This window comes from Anomalospiza imberbis, chromosome 13 (assembly GCF_031753505.1).
Source record: "Anomalospiza imberbis isolate Cuckoo-Finch-1a 21T00152 chromosome 13, ASM3175350v1, whole genome shotgun sequence".
NCBI classification, from domain to species: Eukaryota; Metazoa; Chordata; class Aves; order Passeriformes; family Viduidae; genus Anomalospiza; species Anomalospiza imberbis.
Window position 1 is genome coordinate 16,287,326 of NC_089693.1, and position 20,244 is coordinate 16,307,569.

Sequence of the window (20,244 nt, forward strand, 5' to 3'; positions counted from 1 at the left end):
ACAGGGAGTGGGAAGTGAAAGGTGGCTCGGAGGAAGCTGCTGCCTTATGAGGTGGAGATGTGGGTTCCAGGACAGGACCAGGGAAGGAAGGAAGTGTGCCAGAAAAGAGAGGAGATGAAAGAGTGATTGTCACCCACTTCAACACCCTCTTTAAACACTTGGCGTCCTCCAGGTTCCTCCCAGAACAACCCTACACTCCGACATCTTCCCCTTTGGTGTCACACATCTTTACCTGCATTTCCAAAGGGGATTTTGCCTGTGTGACTCAGAGCCTCAGGCTGTGCCTGTCTTGGATGAACTTCCTCACCTGAACACACACCTTCCATCTAGCAAAAATATTCCTCCCACTCGAGACTACAGAGCAAAGGTAGTGTGACGTGGCACCTGTTTGTCACCTCTCTTGGATTTGTTGTCTCTGACTGCAGTTTTAAATCTTCCTTTTTAAAACTCAGCAGAAATTATTTCAACATATTTAGCATTTCAGCTGATGAAGGAGCCCTAGCTTTTATTTTTCCCCCTCATTAAAAACACCTTTGTCAGAATTAGTTAGAGCATGACCAGATCATCTCTGTGCCAAAGGTCAATTGGAAAAATCAGCTGTTCCTTCTCTTATGGCAGCTCCTCTGCTTTTGCACGTACTCTGATGGAAATGATTCATTAATTTCTCCAGCATGTAGGAAAACCTCTTTCCTCTTCATTTTCCTAACGCAAGATTTTTCTTCTTAAAAAAGATATTCTTCCTACTCAAAACAAGATGGGATATAAAAGTACAGAATATGTCTTATTCCTGGTGGGTGTGAAATGATGTCTTTTATTAGGACACGCATCATCACTCCTATATGAAACAATTTTTCCCTCTTGACAGTAGAGCTGTTTGCTCAATTTCCATTAAGGATTCTCACCAAATTTTTAACCTCTTTTTACTCTTTTTACTTTGCTACTGGTATTTTGAGGCACACTGAAGGCTTCTTATATTTGGAGAACAATTCTGTACTTCGTCAGTTCTATTTTATTTAGTAAGCCAGACAGCTGGAAACCTGGAAACCAGCTCAGCCCATTTATTTTTACTCTTAAGTATTTCAGAGAAAACCCCTCTCCCATTTGTAAATCAGAGGAAGTCAGTGACTATCATTTCTCCTATTTTCCTTCTGAACTCCCCCTCCACAGAGGACTATATGCTCCTCCCTAATTTTAATTCTCAGGCAAATGTTTGAGGTGAACTTCAGTTTCAGCTCAGCATGATAGAGAAAAAGGGTACCTAAAACACTTTGCCAGGAGAAACAACTTTCCTTAACAGAAAAATGTGACATTCTAAAAGTGCCTGTAGTTCAGTGACAGCTACCAGACAAATTGCAGCAATGTCTGGGGCTAAGTACTGATGTCTCTTTGGGCATTACAGTAAGGAACAACTGGAGGACAAAACTAAAAAAGAATACAGCTAGTATGGATTGTCAGCATCAAGTAGGGAGACATTCTCTGGCAACAAGGAGAGCTCATTTCCTTGGAAATGCATCAATTGCAAACATTCAAGTGATAGTGCAGGTACACAATTTTTAATGCTTAAAATTACTGACAAAAATATCGAGGTTTTTCAAGTACCAAGAATAATCCAAAACACCCTCTAAATACTAATGTAACTGAGAAATCCCATTCAAGAACCAGGACTCCACTGGGCACTCCCATGGAGAGCTGTCTCAGCCCAGGTGAATGCATGAACACTGGCTCCTGCCTACCTACAGTCATCAGAGTCTGTTTCCAACAGCCAAATGGAAAGATTTCCACTTGCAAGCCCACAGCTTTCCAGCAGAGCTGGAAGCTGCCACATCCTGTGTGTCTGTGTTGGTTAGAAAAATGCAGTGAGGACTTGAATGTATTTGGGAGATAATTCCATTTACCCAAGATGCTGCAAAAGCACCTGGTCTAAAATCAGATCCTTAAAGGAAGGCTGATGTGTTGTTATTTCTCTGAACTGAAAATGCTGGAATTAACAGAATTGTCTTATTTTAACAGGAATAAACTATTACAATAATTCAGTTTAACCTGCCAGAAATCTGCAGGGTAACATATGCTAGAACCTTGGTACATTAAAAAAGTTCTCTGCTCTTTTTAATCTAACCATTTTCTCTAATTCTTATATTTTATCATGTTTAGTACAGTGTGCCAGGGACCACCTCAAGACAATTATCACAACACGAATGAATATTAGAAGACAGACAAAGAATAGAGATTTAGATGCACAAGATAATTGGTGTTGCAACATTTAAAAAGGATTTGAGATTCACAGAGCTACTGAGAAGAACCTGTATTATGTTGCACAGAATTCAGCCAATGTGGAAGGAATAGAAATCCAAATGCTCTCTAGCAGAAGCCAGTCTTTAGCTGAGATGGAAAAAATACCATGTACAGCCACATGACTCCCTAATAGGGTGTTGTAGGTTTTCTTACACTTTCCTTCACAGCAGCCAACACAGGGCATTGTCAGATAAAAGAGACACTAAATAGGGCAGAGACCTGATTCAATTAGATAATTTTCATCTGGATGGAGACAGTCTAAATTTTGGGGATATCCACCTTTAATGCAGCAACTGTTTTAAACACATAAACCCAGTTCAAAGCAGTGCACATTACTGCCTGTATTTCATGCTGAATCATCATAATGTCTTTCTACAGAGAAAAAGGAGGATTTTATGTTCCCATGTACCTTTAGTTCATCTTGTTCCCTTTTTCAAGCCCTTGTACTGCAGTAGGAGCACAGAATGATGAAATCACACTGCTGACCTGCCCTTTAACAGGACCTTAACTTTTACACTCCTCTGCATTCAGCCAAGCTAGAGAGATGAACGGCTACCGTAATTTCTGTCATCTTTAACTCTAAAAGCCAGTTTATCTTGGTTCCACTTCATATTTTTCCTAACCTACCCTTGTTCTCTATTCCCATCATTTATCTCCTGTCCATTTCTATTTTCACCAATCACTTCTCTCATACATTGCCTGCACTTTAGTGAAGTCATCTCCTGCTCACACACTAACGAGCTACAGCCTCCTGGACAGAGTCGAGCGATCTGCTTTTACAGGTACCTGATCAGGCCTTTTCCCAGCCTGTTCAGGTGAAAGGACAATCTGAAAATCACTCTTCCTGCACTGCTATCCCTGATCTGTGCCAGGTTAACCATGGCTGTTATTGGACAGGCCCGCAGGAGCCATTCAGCACAACGGTTCTTGGCTGAATGGTTAGAGGTGCTTGGGGAGGCCACCTTCTCCATCTGTGCCTGTCCCTCAGTACTCAAACAGCTCTTCTGCTCACCACAGCTGGCTCCTCTGCCCTGCATATGTGCAGATGATATGAAATGCCTACTTAATTGTTTCCATTTATAGCCTATATTATTGGCAGAGTCATCACAGAATCACAAGGTTGGAAGAGACCTTTAAGATCGAGTCCAACCCAGCCCCAACACCTCAACTAAGCCATGGCACCCAGTGCCACATCCAGGCTTTTTTTAATCACATCCAGGGATGGTGACTCCACCACCTCCCCGGGCAGGGCATTCCAGGACTTTATCACTCTTTCTGTAAAAAACTTTTTCCTAACATCCAGCCTGCATTTCCCTTGGTGTCACGTAGCAAGGAGGAGACATTTGTGTATGGCACTGCTGTGCTGACACCCTCCACTTAGAGAAGTGAGAAATCAGTACTGAGATAAAACACACAAAACACCCGTTCAGGAAAAAAGAAAGGGAAGCTAGTCTTTGAACAGCAATAAATCCTAATCTCTGAGCTAGTTTCACAGCTGCTATGATTCTCCAGCCTGTGTTCAACAATGCCTGCAATATAGCTTTGTGCAGAGAGAGCCAGCTCTGAATCTCACGACTGAGTAGATTTAGTATCACTATTACTTGACAGTTTACTTTGGAAGACAACAAAGAAGGATTAAGTCGTCACCACTCAAATTATCAAACAAGTGAAACCGAGTGCACACCACAGAAATGCTACAGGTTACAAGGCATGGGATTGTCTGATGTGAAGATAAATGATATAAAGACACTCCACATTATGCATTGTATTGGCCCATTGTAGTAGTCCATAACAACCAAGAATGTTATCAGTGTTATCTTCAAGACTCAAAAAACAGTAATGGAAAAAGGCTTGCAGCTGAATTGGGACAAAAATACTTAAACTACTGAAAAAAAAAAAGTTTTAGTTTCATAATACACATGGAAACATGTCCACATGTACAAAACAACAAAAAAAAAAAAGACTGAATATATGGGTGAGGGGGTGTTTATAAAGATGAAGCAACTTGATTTCACAAGCATACAACTTGTGCATTACACAGTGCATAAACTCTCAAGGAAAGGTGGCTTCATATAGATTTTAAATCAACTTTCATAAGTGGTTGGGTTTTTCTAAAAATCACCAAGCTCCATAAAATGAAATTAATTAAAACTATAAACATGAATAATAGCTTTGAAGTTACTAAAGCTACATGATTTCTCAGCTGGGCAGAAAATCAAAACATACCTCTGGTGTTTTCACCAGATAACATGGCTCTATTCTTTATTTTGTCCCCTGTTCCTGGGCTATTTCCCCTAAAGCAAAGAAGTGTCATCAGAAAAAATACAGTAAAATAAGCACAGCTTTGGGGCAGAGCTGCAGATAAAGTGACAACTTGTAAGAAACAAAAACTAATTTGGTTCAGTTACAGTGACTGAAGTTTGTGTTTCATGGAGGATCAAATGTGAAACCAGTAACGAGGAGGACCCCCACAGTACCCAAGAGCTACTGAGTAGGAAAAAGCTTTTTTCAGCCTGGAGGAGGCTCCAGGAAGACTGAACTTCTCCTTTCTGGACTAAAAGAAAGAAGGGCACCAATTTTTAATAGGACAAGGGGTAACAGTTTTAAACTAAAAGAAGGCAGATTTAGATGAGACATGAGAAGAATTTTTTTACAGTGAGGGTGATGAAACACAAATGGGCTGCCCAGAGGGGTGGTGGATGCCTCATCCCTGGAGACATTCAGGGCCAGGTTGGTCAGGGCTCTGACCAGGCTTCAACCTGAGTTGAAGATGTGCTACTCTTCTAAGGGCAGGTGTGGACTAGATTACCTTTAAATGCCCCTTCCAACCCAAATTATCCTTCCAACAACTTTAACTGAAATTACTCCAGAAATGCAAAAAGTATTTTGCTGCTTCTAAATCAGAACTAGAAACCAGGCCATTTCCACTTGTTTTTTGTGTTTGATTTTTCACACTGCAAATCAGTTTCATAAAAACAGTAGCAGGGTAGGATCCAGTAGCTCAGTGCTCTCAGATTGTTAGGAGGAATTGGGGCAAAGGACTTCACAGGAGCCTGACTAATAACCAGATGATTTCTAATGACAACACTGACATAAAAGGAATAATATCAAAAAGGAGGAAAAACATCATCCTTGAGGAGAAGGAAAACACAAATTCGTGCTGCTGCTGCAGTGTCTGAGGAAATGAAGCACAGCAAAGGATTCCACAGCCTATTGAGTGTTTCCCCAGACCTGCACAATTTCCTTACCCACAATGGCTGGCACAGCAGCTCACACCACTGATCTGTCAGACCCGGCTTCCCAGCAGAGGGCAAAATGCTACTTCTGTATCTGCTGTTTAAGCTGCTTTAAGGGACACCAAAAAGAGGATGAAAAGCTGATGGTCCTGAAAGTAACAGCTCCCAGAGAGGAGAGGGCACTGGAACAGCGCCCGGCTGCCCTGGGGACAAAGGAGGGAGAAGCCAAGGCAGGAAAAGGAGCTGGCTCTTGGAGAGGGGGCACAGCATCCGGCCCCATCCTGCCCTACCTCAGCTTGTCAAAATAAATACTGCATCCTTATGTTCCTCCATCACCCACACAGGACCAACGGCTTCTCCCAAGAGGATATTCTGTTGTAAAATACTAATTTTACTTTGCAGAAGAAAAAAAAAATCTTTACAGCTCCTGAGAGTAAACAGCATCAGTAATTAAATTACATTGCAGAAAGGATATCTAAAAGTAAAAGAGAGAAAAGTGTTTGTATCTAACAAACAACACATTCAATATTAACAATTCTAAAACAGTTGAGCACATGGAATACACTGTAAATAATTTAGAAACCAGTGCCCTCATTAATGATTTGATACTGTCAGAATGTTGCTCATTCCATTTCATCCCCCCCTCTATTTTTCACTCCCCAAAGTGGTTTTATATTGATATAAGGCAAAATACATATTTTGTACTTGCCTGGAGGGCTTCAATATTGCTGTGAAAATAACCCCTACAATCCCTGGATTTGCTAATTTCAGGACAAGAAGATACATTTACAGCACCTTATCATGGATGCAACCCACTAGACAACATGAATAGTGATTGCTATATCCAATTAGAGAGTATCAAAGATAATAGAGTTAGATTTGCAGAAAATTTTCAAAGATGTCATATCTTTGAACAAAACTTATTAGGGCTCCATCAGCCGTTTGAACCGTTTTAATGAAGTTGAAACTCAGCTAAGTATGGAGTTATTTTACTTCATGATTAACTTTGAAGAATTTTATTTTTGAAGCCCTAACATCCTGTAATTAAAAGGAATCCTTAACACATTGCAGTAATTCAGTATTCAGTAATTTATGTTACAAGATCTACTTCCAGAAATGGTCTTGATATATAGCCAAGTGCTGTTAACCAATGGGTGCACTTCCATTTATTGCTACTGGCTTCTTTAATATTTTACATCTCTTGCAGAAAGCATATTCTCAGCTTCCCATTCAACACCAGAGCAATACATTTGAAAAATGCCCTTCTTTTGGCAGCCAGAGCTTTCGCCTGCAGTGTTTGCTGCATGTTAACATTTACCTACAGCAGCGCCACGCAAATGCCAAGGTGCAGGCCCAGTCCAAGGCATTCCTGGGAAAAGATGAAGTATTTGCAATTATTGATACTTATAACCACTTGAAGGTGCATTTTAACATCATCTCAATCCCCCTCTCACTCGCTTCATCTGGGTCCCTCTGACCTGACTCAAAATGGACACCACTCAAGGCAGCATTTAGCAGCCTCCTGCTACTTTAACAGGAAGATTGGTTTTTCCAGACACCAAAGGAATCCACTAATGCCACTGCTGTTTTACCAACACTCTCCAAGAACACGACTAAAACAATCACACCAAAATAACAGATTTTAAATACACAACACAACTAATAGCTTGGCTAAATTTCACAAGCCTTGTTTAAAAATCACACTGAAAGGATTTAGCAGCTCAGGACTCAAACCAGCTCCTAACAGTGGATGCTGTTAGCCCACAACTTTCACCACAGCACAAAAGGACTTACTGCTACAAAGTGTATGGTACTTTAAAAACTGAGTATCTTGCATTCTCCTTCTAAGAAAACCCTCATCTTCTTGGTTTTCTCTAGCTTCAGTATTACACATTATATTAAAAAGTAAAAAGAATAGATGTAATAACAGAAAAAAGAAGCACTATGTAAGTAATTACCTACAAGCAAGAAATAAGAATTCTCATCCTTAACACTACAAAGTATTTGCAAGGTATGTTTTTGAAGGTTTTACAGGCACTGCAAACATTACCCCTATGATTCGTATATTTCAGAGCAAAACTTTGACATTTCAATTGGGACAAGGATATATTGTAGCCAAATAAAGATACAGTAGAAGAAAGCAGAGAGTCATGTCAAACCTGTTAAGAGAGAGCAAGAATTTCTCACTGAACGCACCAGGGGAAGGTTTTGAGCTGTCCTAGTACATGTACACAGACACCAACCAGCCAGGAACTGCAGCCTGAAACAGTTCTTGATAAAAACGAATATTTTCTATTTTTGGAATGGAAATGATGCATAAAACCACTGCCATGAACTGAAGAATTAGCTTTGAAAAACATCTGTATTTTATTTTGCTTTGCAAAAAGCCTCTTTTTGGTAACATTCCTTGGCTTTGATCCATATTCAAGAGTCAGCCAACTCTAATATCACAGTAGTAGCTAATGAAAGACGTGGACCCCTTCCTTTGTGACTCTGGAGTGTCTGTGTCCCTTTTCTTTCCCAAAGGGAAGCAATGAACAAAGGAAATCTTCGTGTCAGGCCGGGGGTAGTTTTGTGGTGGCCTCCATGCTGGGAGCTGAGGGGCACAATCCATCCTAGACCTCCCCTAACCCTGACCTGGAGCTTTGGGGGGGTCCAGCCTACTTAGAGAACACTGGAAGCTGTCCTGCATCCCTTGTTCCTTGCCAGCAGGACACCTGACCGAAGGGAAAGCAACACAGCTCTGTCTCCCCTGGCAGGTCCATGATAGAACAGGAAATAAAGCAGGAGAAAAGCTACTGGAAAGAAACAAATGATAACTAAGGGGGAACAAAAACATTTCAGAGATGTTTGTTATTTCCCTCTTCCCTCTATCCTTTCTCATACACACATTCCCGCCCCCTACATTTCCAATTATTATTATTGCTTTCAGCTCTCCTGACCTGTGGGGAGATATTTTGGGTAAAATGAGACAAGTCTACATGAAATGCAAGCTTCTGATGTAGACAAGAAATCTTCTTTTTTCCCCCCAGAATATTTGGCTTGACACTTCAAAGGCTTCTTTCTCACATTCACAGTGATTCTTCTATAAATATATCCATCTATATGCACATAGCGACTGCAACAAATCCACGGTCACACAGGACTTCACAGTCATTACATGCACACCAAACTGCAGCCCCACAGACCTCCCAGCAAACCACAGGGAACAAACTGCAGACCTTCTGCAAACACCCCAGTTTGTGCTAACGGGCTGGAGAAAAATATGAGATGCAGCCCTCCCAGATACAGCTCCACGTTAGAGGAGCACAACGGGGGCAGAGCTACTCCTTCCACTGCAGAATGGGGACTGGCTTTACACCACACCTTACACAGGCACAAGGTGTGAAGACACCCATCTTTTTTGTCTGCTCCCTCAAGATTTAAATAGGGGACTAGTGGAGACAGTTTGCAGCATGTAACAGTGTGACTCTTTTTTGGATGGGGAAATGTTCTGCAAAAAGCAAGGACGCATTTGTCTGTTTGCCTCTCAACCCCAATAGCTCTGTGCATCTCATTTTTGCAGGGGTTATACTCTACTGGTGTCTGGTATCAGCCCACACCCAAATCATACTATTAAGTCTTCCAAAATGAGTAATAGATGAAAGGAGGTGCTGCTGAAAACAGTGACAAGCAACTTATCAAGAAAAGCTGTTTTTCCACAGTAAGAAACCTCCTGCTCAAAAACACTAAGCCATACCTATCATCATACAGAGTATATTCTATTTACAGTACACCTATCTGGTTTTAATCACATCAGAGGAGTGTAAATTCTAGGAGTGAATCCTTTTATCTTTCAAGTCAAGAGATGTATCAAAAGTTAAAATCACAGTATCAAAATATTTTCATCCCATTTTGAGCTTCATCACAAAGATGTATTTATAGCATCAACGAGGGGGTGTTGTGCAGACTTTCTGAACCAACTTTTATAGACATGCCATACCTATGCATATTATTGTCTGAAGTACATCCTTCATCATTTGAAAAAGCCCCATGAGCTCTATTTTTACATAGACATCACTCTGGAATTTAGCTCTCATTCTAGGTTTGGAAAAACAAGTTATTTGTAAAAGGATGGGACACTTCACTAAATGCAGCAGGATGTATTGTCCTTTTTCTTTTTAGTATAGCCCAATGAGCTTTTAAGCTGCTGAAAATAACAAAAAAGTGTATAGTGCAGTCTTCACTTAAAAACCTCAGTGCAACAGCTACCTGCATGTTCCAGATACATGGAATACTGCTTATATTTGAATATATTCAAGAGGCCATGTTTCATATATTGATATTGTTTTTGCATTAATACATGCTTTATCAATTCTACATCTAACAGCTCCCGGGCCACGTTATCAGAACCCCTTGAGCACATCACAAACCCCAATGCTCCTTCTCACATCACTGCAGAGTTCTCTGCCTGCTTCACAGAAAACAGAAACAATCCCACAAGATCACACCAATCTATCTGCCTTCCCAAATTCTCTGGGAAAGCAGAAAGCTGGACTTGGACCCCTCACCTTGCAACGTTGAATTTATTCCTGTTCTCTGCCCAGGTACAGGAATCTGCTGCCAAGTGAGTCATTGCAGGATAAAGTCCTTTAATACTGCAGGCTGAAGACTCACAAGCCCCTGAAGGTGCCAAAGCATGGATGCTGTAAAGGTCTGAAAGGATCAGCACCAGCACAATAATATTTTACAGTCTGCTTTATAATCTAAACATGAATAAAATTCCAAATCCAAGCTATCACAGCATTCACTCCCCTATGGCAACTTCTCAAGAAGAGGAGGAAGCAGACACTGCAAGTGAGTCAGAGACAATGGCACTGAACAAACTCCTCCATTCCTGCTCACTTGAGGCATTTTTTCAAGGTCTACGAGGTTTACTATTTCTTCCCTGAGGCAATCACTGGGACTGCATTTTTCCAATCCCCCTTCAGCTCATCCAGCCACATCTGTCATCTCTCCTGGCATCTCTCAGCTCCTCGGTGATATCTGCTAGCTCTTCCATCTTCATCTTTCATCTCAACCAGGCATATCTGTTAGCTCTGTTATGATTGATCTAATTTTGACAATTAATAAACATGACACACTTAATGTCCTGTTATTTTAACACTGAGAATTCCTGGGAAGGCACTGTCTTTAAACAAGATTTTCACAACTGAAAATTTCATCAGAAACAAAATGAATCCTACTTTCAGGTACAGTAATATAATTTGCTGTCTCCAGCTGAATTGCCACATCTCCAGTGATAGCCACTCCAGAAAAGCTTCCAATGACAGCAAACACCCACCCCTGACATGTGTGACTGCACAGATGAACTGGACTGCACTCAGAGAGCTGTCTAGAGCTCACCTGGTCAGAATACAGGAAAGCAGTGAGCATTCTTTATATCCAGCTCTTCTATTGTAGCACAGTTCCTGATTTATGGTAAGTTAACTCCTGCAACACCTGGTACAATGACTGTCACTGTAGTGCAAGGTCTGTCCAAAGGGCTGCCAAGCCTTCCTTCACCATCCTCCCTGTCAGGACTAGGGGCAAGAGTGAGTATCAGAGGAAATGAAGAAAGAAAAATTCTTTGCCTCAGTTCCTGGGAGGCAATCTTGGGTTCTGGTAACAGGATGTGACCTGTGAGGCCAGCAGAATTCTGTCCCTTCAACAAACCAAACTCAAGCCAGGTTAGAAATAACAACAAAGGAAATAAAGAGCTGAGTTATTTGTGCTGGCATTCCAGTAGGGAGGAAACTACAGCATGTCCTGAGGACAATGTGCTGTAAGATAGTTTGAGCATTTACAATGATCTGCAAAATCAGCATTACAGGGAAATTCTGCATCCTGTGTGCTGGGCATCTGGAATGGCCCAACCTGCAAACCTCTGTGGAAGACACATAGAAGATGAGATGGCAGGAAAATAATAGTATGGCAAAAAAACAATTAGTGTGGTACACTGTCTTCTTCTTTGATGAATAGTGATAACTTCTGGGAAGGCCCCAGATACTACTGGAAGCCTGAGACCATACATGTACTTAATAATGGAGAGCGATAATGTTTCCACAAGTTTCACTCACTTTTAAAATGCATCCATAACCTTTTCTCTGACTCCTGCACAGGTACCCACCATTTCCATAAGATGCAAGACTTCTCTTTTTTTGTGCCATATGCTTCAGAGAAGTGGATAAATCACATTTACTTGAACCACAGCAGCCTGTTCTCTTTCCAGCTGAGCATGACTGAAAATGCAGTGGGTGAAAATGGAGCAGTGCAGTTTGTGCTGTTATTACCACATGGTCCCCTACACACACCATTTATACAGCTGTAAGGGAAAGAGGTGAATTTTCCAAGCATGCCATGAGTGATGAGCTCTGTTCTCACCTCCTCTCGAAGTTAAGGATTGGTAAAACTGTAGAGGCATGGTCTCATTTGATCCTAAGTCACCAGAAAGAAAACATACTGTTAAAATTGCTGGAGATTAACAGATTTTCCTGGAGATTTTTTTTCCAGTGTCTAGATGAGAGAATAAATTGCTATGGCTTCACTGTCAGTTTATCTCGTCATCCAGACCCTCCAGTTGAGATTACTTCTGTTCTCCACTCCAGACCATCTGTTTCCCTGTATAGAAAGGATGTATGCACACTGGTGTTCATTAGTGTACATCAGGAGTGCCCTCTTCTTGCACAACAGAACCAATTAATCGATGTTGCTTAAAGCTCCAAAAGAGCAAAGTGGAGCCTAACACCACACATACACACTGACAAAAACCCCACTTTCATGTATAATTTAGGAAAGTGGATGCAGTTCAGCAACAGTTAAAGACTAATCTCTCATGCTTTTCGTGCATTTACATAATTGATTTGCTAGATAATGCACTCTGCTCCCTTATTTAATAAACATGTTAATGATTTCAGACAATTACGCCAAACTGCCTACAAGTGTCTGTCTAAGAAACACACAAAAAAAATTAAAATGAAAATACACACCAAAAGGCACATCCTTCATATCGCATAACACAAGATATTAAGTCAATATGTCACCCTGTCAACAGTCACTTGCTACCTGCTGTTATACATTTATTCCAACTCTCGTGTATTAGCCAGGGCTGCAGCACTGACTAGACACCCATGTGGGCTAAAAAGGGAGCTCAAGAATCAAACTGGTGTGCTGTCAAAAGTCTGCGTGTGTGCGAGCGGGGAGGGGAGCTGTGAGACAGAAGGAAAGGAGGAGGGAAGGAAAATAATGCAGGGTGGAAGAGAAGATTAGAGAAGACATCTCTGTCGTGTAGTCTCCTTTGGGCTACAGGGGGGAAATTATGGAAAAACTAAGCTTGTTCTATTTTTCTCTCTATAGCTTGAAGAAGGCCCAGCAGACAAATGCATCACTTTGAATCTTGTAAGCCAGCACACATTTTAGCCACTCTTGTTCAGTTTCAAGGCACAGGAGAAACTGCTGATTGTAGGGCTGGGACTGGGGACCCACATCCCACCTCCCTCTGCTATTCCAGCCTGCAGCCAAAGGCCCAGCACCAAGAGCTGCCACTGGATGACGTGGAGGAGATGCTGCTGCTGGCTACACCTGCTCAGGGCAAGCTCCACAGGCAGGGTATTTGTAAGCCAAGAAGTTCAGGGCTTCCCTTTCTTGCCCAAGTGGCAGTAAGGATTTCTACAGACATATTTAAAGGGAGCCCAAGTTGAATTGAATAAAGTGGGAGGGGAAACAGAGCAAACACCAACTGACATAATAACTGGTATCACCATTACACCAGAACATCTAATCCTGCATTTAAAGGAAATTACGGCACAAGCACAGCAGGTCTGATCTCCTACTTGACATAAAACATTACACAGCAAAGGTCAATTTGCTTTTGGAAAACTGGCTAATGCAAGGTGCTGCATAAAACCAGCAACAAAGCTGTTTTCAGGGCCCTCACTGCAAAGACATCTAAGAGGGCACTACTTGTCCACCCTCTCAGCTGGTGGTTAAATTGCTCCAAATCTGACAACCTAGAGAGCAGAATAAAAGAAAAATTGTCAGTATTTTATCTACAGTTTTTAATCACAACAGGTATTTTAAAAATAGCTATTCACTCCTCTCTGTGTTGGCTTAGCAATTCAGGGAGGGAAAGGAGGGAATCAATAAAAAAATATTATGCTACACCACTGTTATCTTCATCCAAGCAAGGTTAATGGAAAAGTATCAGCAAGATGTTTCACTAAGCTGAAGTTAAGAACAAGAACGTAGGTATGGCTGTGCAATAAAAGAAAATCAGCACATTACAATGAGAAAAAGAGAAGTAGAATGGTTTTCTTGTGGCAAAATGAATAACTTGGCCACTGTACAGTGGCAATAGCAATACTTCATATTTCCAAATTCATTACTTTTTCATATTTTACTTATATGAACCATATCCACAGCCTGGACACAGCAACAATCCTCTAGAACTACCTGCTTATAAGGTGGGAATTAAAACTATCTTCCTGATCTTTGCTAATAATGAGCAAGTGCAATGTCAAGCATTTTGATCATCACTTCTATATTGACATTCCTTGCATTCAGGAAGACACAGAGACTTTTTACACTTCTGTCCACAGCATACAAATGCCACACTTCCACAAGACACATTTTTAAGCTTTAGAACTGGTTTTAAGCGTAAGCAGAGAGTGTGTTTCCTTAATCTTCCATTGGTTTGGAATATCTTCAAATTCTTACAATGATTCTGTATTTCATGTTTGTTAACTTCCCTTGGACTGGCAAACTTTTCTGTGCACTGGAAATATTTTATAACCACCTCTGATGGCATATGGACTGAAAAGGAAAGTTTTCCATAATTCCAGTATCTTTAAAGCTTCCATAACCAAGCTGTTGGCCATTAATGACTTCTGACATTTTACGAGACCTACTGAATGGCAAGGACATTACTGCCCTAAAAAAATAATTGCCACAAACAAAAAAAATCTTTCATTCTCCATGTTTCCATTTGCTTTTTGTTTCCAGCGAATAGGGAATAAGCATCACCACACTTTCAGGTCCTAAATTCACATCCACTCCCAGCAGCAACAGGACAATGTCTCGTCATCCTCCACAGATGACCATCTGAAGAGTTAAAAACTTCACCCATATTCCATCACACCCCCCTCACTTGTCTCTGATGCTTAGGTTCATTGCCAAGATTCCAGTTCCCAACAACCTTGTTCTCATTCTCCCCAGGTGTCACTGGCAGAGGACACAGGGAATGTTCTGAACAGACTGGGAGCACCTTGCCCACTAGACACCAAGGACACAAATGCAGTGGTGGGGGGAAAGCCTCTTAATTGAGCTGTGCAGCTTCAGAGCATGCCCAATTTTACTCAGAACAAAACAGCATTGTAATAAAAATAAGTATTGTTGCAAACCCTTTGGATCTCCACTCTCAAGTAATGTAAAATATCCTATTGTATTTGTTTAGCTGAAGTGGGCATATAAATTGGCCAGAAGTACCAATTGAAATTGTACAAGTGGTTTTACTTGTCCTATCCAAACATATTACATTTGTTACTATTTGGTCAACTAAACCTTTTCTGATCCATCACTTCTGCTCAGCTTTCATTTCTAAATGTTCTTTCTTCCTCAAGATACTGTATTTGTTGTCCTGCACTACTGGTAGTATTCCACCTGGAGCAGATTCAGGATGATGACAAGTAAAAATACTATGAGCTCTAGAAGTGAAATACCAAGGCCAAGACTGCCTTGCAGTCAAAATAAAATACAGACAGCAAGTAAATGCTGATAGATTGTGGCTAATAAATATAATGGCAAGTCACAGATTAATACCTAGTGACTCTCACATTTATTTATTCTTTATTTCAAAGACTCTTAATAAGCAAACAGCATAAAAAGCAAACTTTTTGCATAATAGAAAAAAAAAGAAACCCACCATACACAAGGAGCACAGCATCCATTTAATCGAAAGTGCACCAAACTAAATCAATTTTGTTGGTCTGGGTTATATTTTCTCCTGTGTTAGGAAACCTTAAATAAGTGTAGCATCCCATTTGTGCAGTCTCTTCAAGCCCCTGCATGTGAGAAGACAGGGAAGAGACAATATGAATAACCCTCACTGCCTCAGCAAGAGGAGCAGCCCAGTAAGCTGCTTCTGTTGTGCATGACACACCAAAGCACTCGCTGAGGAGCAAAGGGGCAATTCAGATTGCAAGGCAAAAGGCTTAACACAGGTAAGAAAACCTTCTTTTCCCCTCTAGGTCTATTACCTTCTCCTAACTGCTCCCACTGGGTTATATCCTCAGCTGGAATGAATGAAAATCAATGAAGCAAAGCTTATTGACACTACTTGTTCACCTATTGTAAAATCCCCTTGCAAGCAGCATATTCAGGCAACTCCTGATGCCTAAGACAGCCCTTCTAACACACAAAATAACACCCTTCTGTTCCTCCACAAAACTCAACACCAGCGAGTCTGTTCAGTGAGCTCTGCTCCAAAACATTATCTAATTTCAATTATAATGGCAGTGAACAATTTTCTTTCTAAAAACAAGAAGCTGATAGTCCTGGTCTCCTGAGATTTATGCCCACCTCCCTTCCCCCCTACCCACCACTTCTCTCCTTTGTGTTTCTCCTCTATTCTTTGATCCTTTCTACCTGGTTATCTACTTCATTTAGACTATAAGCTCTTTGAGGCAAGAGACAGTATTCTCGGGGGTTTGTAAAACATCTTTGCAAACTTAGGGCATTCTATTAAAGAGCTATTTATAAATAAGGCTCTGTTGCAGGATGAATGTGATTTATCAGTCATGACACTGACATCAATGCAACATATACCTTGTACAGTGGTTAAGCTCACTATCCTAGGAAGGGGGCAAGGTGTCATGCAGTCTTTCAGATTCAGTGTTTTAAGCCCCTACACATGTTCATTTCATTGCAGAAACTGCATTTTTAAATTAAAAACAGATGGGAAAAATTCCACTTCTGTAAGTAGAAGAGTTCCAGTTGTGAAATTCAAATGTTATGTTTATTTCACACATTAAATTATATATAAGGTGTCATGTTAAATTATACATATAGAAAGAGCTCATATAAGTGAGGTAAAGTCTCTCCAGATTTCTCTACTTTTCTCTTAAAAAAAAAAAAAAAACACAAAAAAAAACCCAAAAGAAACAACACTGCTTCCTCCTCCTTTTTATTTTGTCAGCAGAAGGCAACACTGTTAAATTCTGATCACAGGCACATAGCACAAGCCTTTAAGGGACATTTAAGCTTCATCATGCCCATCTGAACCTAAGGCATTTTCTGCCATTTGAAACACCTCAGCAGTGTCTACACTTCCAAGACAAGAAGGAATCTATTTTCTCCCACGTATAACAGTACCCTTTAAGAGGCTGCTGGATCCTGTATTCCTGCAATCAATACTGGGTTTTTCAGGCAGTGCCATCTGAAATGACACACCTATCAGCACAACACCAGAATCAGGAAAAGGTGGCCTCACAAGAAAATGACTTAAAAAACCACTTGCAGTCACTTTCATAGTTACTTCCATTTCATCATCACTGCTGTGCCCAATATTGGATAAATATTGAATAAATATATTCTATTCAGACAACATCATCCATCCCTTGATGAGATCACTCAAAATAGGATGAAAGTCAAGTACAGTAACAGGCAAACATGTGGACACCACTCAAAAATTCATTACCAGGTCTACTGAAAGCCAGAATTGTGGCAATTATGAGGTTTGGAAGCAATTTATTGAGGGTACATAAAGTACTTCTTTCAACTGCTCATTATTGCTGCTACCCAGAAGAATCATTAACAAGTACCACAGTGATGAACAGTTTCAGTGCTCACTTTGTTTCCTCTCCTGTTGCTGGGTCACCATTCTCCTTCACATTCTGAGCAGCTGCACAGGTGACCTGAAGTCCTGGTCCCAAAGCCACAATGTCTGTGACATAAATCTGTACAAAGAGCTCAGCAAATTTCCATTGAATTTTGGAGGGAGACAATAACTTGTGTCCCAACTTCTTTCTGAAAGGTTTTTCCTTCTCTAGCACTTCCAAAAGCTTTTGTCTGCTATTTCAAATTATTTTTGCTTAAATTTTACCTAACAGGGTCTTGCTAAGGTACTGAGGGAAGAGATGGGAAGATGACAGGAGCTGCATTGTTCCCTACAAATGTCTGGAAATGTCTGGAAAAGTCTTCCAGCTGGAAAGAAAAAATTCACCAACTTTACTTCTGCACCAGCAATTATCACATAAGAATAAAGACGTAGTGAATGCTGGGAGATGTATTTTGAAATTAGCTTTCAGCTGATCATTCTGGGACACCAAACAAAGCAGCACAGAGGAACAGCATGAGAGATAAGAGTCATCATCCAGATGTCAGGAAACAGGTGGGCCCAGGAAAGTTTCTTCACTCTCCGCTAAATGGCCTAAGTCACCTGAAGAACAGATTCCCTGGAAATCTCACAAGAAAAACAACCCCTTCCCTGCCTCAGCCACTGTTAATGTCTTCTATCCCAATGCATACCCTCCTTGCACCACCCCAACCTTCCTGCTTCCACCAGGTAGAGAGATGGAATCTTTCTTCCCTCCTTTTGCCTTTGGAAAGACAGACTGTCCAAATAATTCTGAGGCCTCAACTGCAGTCCCTCTCCAAGCACACTACTACTGTATTTGTTATTCACCCTTTCCCCACATTCCCTAGAGCAACCAAGTTCATGGGAATAAGAGGGGTTTTCATTTCTAAACAGTAGTCTGAATTCTGACTTTTTTTTTTTTTCTGGAGAAAAACACCTTGAGAAATACTCCTTCTGCATGTTAATTCCATTGCAAATACCTGATCTGAATTCTGAGTCATTAGAAAATGAGGTGACCTGTGACAGAACGGCTGCCTTAATATATGTATGGAAGCTTATCAGAGAAAGTATTTTCAGATCAAGAACCTATATTGCCTATAAAGCTTATGGGATGTGCAGGAATACTGAAGAATATTATTTATTTACATAAATGAAACATTACTTCAATACCATCTTGGAGAAACATCAAGAGACTGTGCATTATACCCAGTTTGAGTGAACCAGCTCACCTCATTACACTAATTACAAGCACATTAATCTGCACTTTCACATTTTAAAAAATAAACATTAGACTCATAACACGATTTGGGTTGGAAGGGACCTTTAAAGGTCACCTAGTTCCAACTCTCTGCCATGGGCAGGGACAACTACCACCAGACCAGGTTGCTCCAAGCCCCATCCAACCTGGCCTTGGGCACTTCCAGGGATGGGGCAGCCACAGCTTCTCTGTGCAACCTGTGCCAGGGCCTGACCACCCTCACAGGGAAGAATCAAACTTCTCTGCTAGACCAAAATTACACGTTCTTATACCAAGACACTACAATGAAGCTATTTCCCATTCAATGTCCTTAGTGCTCTTACTTCAGTTACAAGCACTGAAAAGGAATGTCTGTAGTATAGGAGAAATCAACCGTTTGCTGGAGAAATTAATGTTTCATCCAATGAGTAATTCCCCATCAGAAAAATAAATTTATTGCCAGGTTCAATTTTTGACTACACTTTTTTGCAACAAACCAACACAGAAAAATATTTAAATTTGGAAGTATTAAATAAGCTTTCCAGGCATAGTAACTGAGCAGTCTGTTCACTTATGGCCCACAAGCCATTTTGAAGGCAAAAAACATGTGCCAGTATATATTTATATAGGCATATATGTTCTCACTTACACCACAGGAAAAGACAAATGTGTTCTTAGATGTTATATAAAGTTTAGAGTTCATGGGGGTTGTTTTTATTTTAAAAAACAAATCATCATCTATGCAGAGGGAAATCTAACATGCAGAAGCCCATGGTTAAAACTTTCCCCAAAACTCTGAAACACCATGTTTTCATATTCATAACCCTGTATTAAATATGAAACATTTCAAAGCAAATGTTTAAAGCTGGTGAATATATGACAGAATCTCTAGACCTTCTCAAAATGCATATGATGTCCTTCAGTGAACATGAAGAAACTTTGAAGAACTCAGGCCAAGAAATGACCACTGGAGCATGTCTTAAATTCACAATTAACTTGCTTCATAGCAAGGTAATCCCCATCTCACTTCAGTTATACCAGCTCGAAATGTTCATCCTGTTGTCTTTTGCAGAAGGAGGGAACTGTTTCCAAAGAGACCCAGCATGAGGCCCCAGTAGCCCAAAATGAAGCGTTCAGGAGGAAGCTGCTCAGATTTCCCAGCCTGGTCCTGCTGGCTCCGGTGCCCAGGCTCGGGGCTGCCTCCCCCGGCTGCTCCCGGGGCAGCAGAGCTGCTGCCTTTCCTTCCTTTCCTTCCAGCCTCTGCCTTTCCTTCCTTTCCTTCCAGCCTCTGCCTTTCCATCCTTCCTTTCCTTCCAGCCGCTGCCTTTCCTTCCTTTCCTTCCAGCCACTGCCTTTCCTTCCTTTCCTTCCTTTCCTTCCAGCCGCTGCCTTTCCTTCCTTCCTTTCCTTCCAGCCGCTGCCTTTCCTTCCTTTCCTTCCAGCCGCTGCCTTTCCTTCCTTTCCTTCCTTCTAGCCGCTGCCTTTCCTTTCTTTCCTTCCAGCCGCTGCCTTTCCTTCTTTTCTTTCCTTCCAGCCGCTGCCTTTCCTTCCTTTCCTTCCAGCCGCTGCCTTTCCTTCCTTTCCTTCCTTCCAGCCGCTGCCTTTCCTTC

The 20,244-nt window shown here is 41.1% G+C and overlaps 1 protein-coding gene across 6 annotated transcripts in view; it reads right to left on the bottom strand.

Annotated features, from left to right (window-relative positions):
• The window catches only part of RORA (RAR related orphan receptor A), a 516,409-nt gene that overhangs the window by 298,650 nt on the left and 197,515 nt on the right, over positions 1-20,244 (bottom strand). The gene's annotated exons all lie outside the window — the stretch shown is intronic.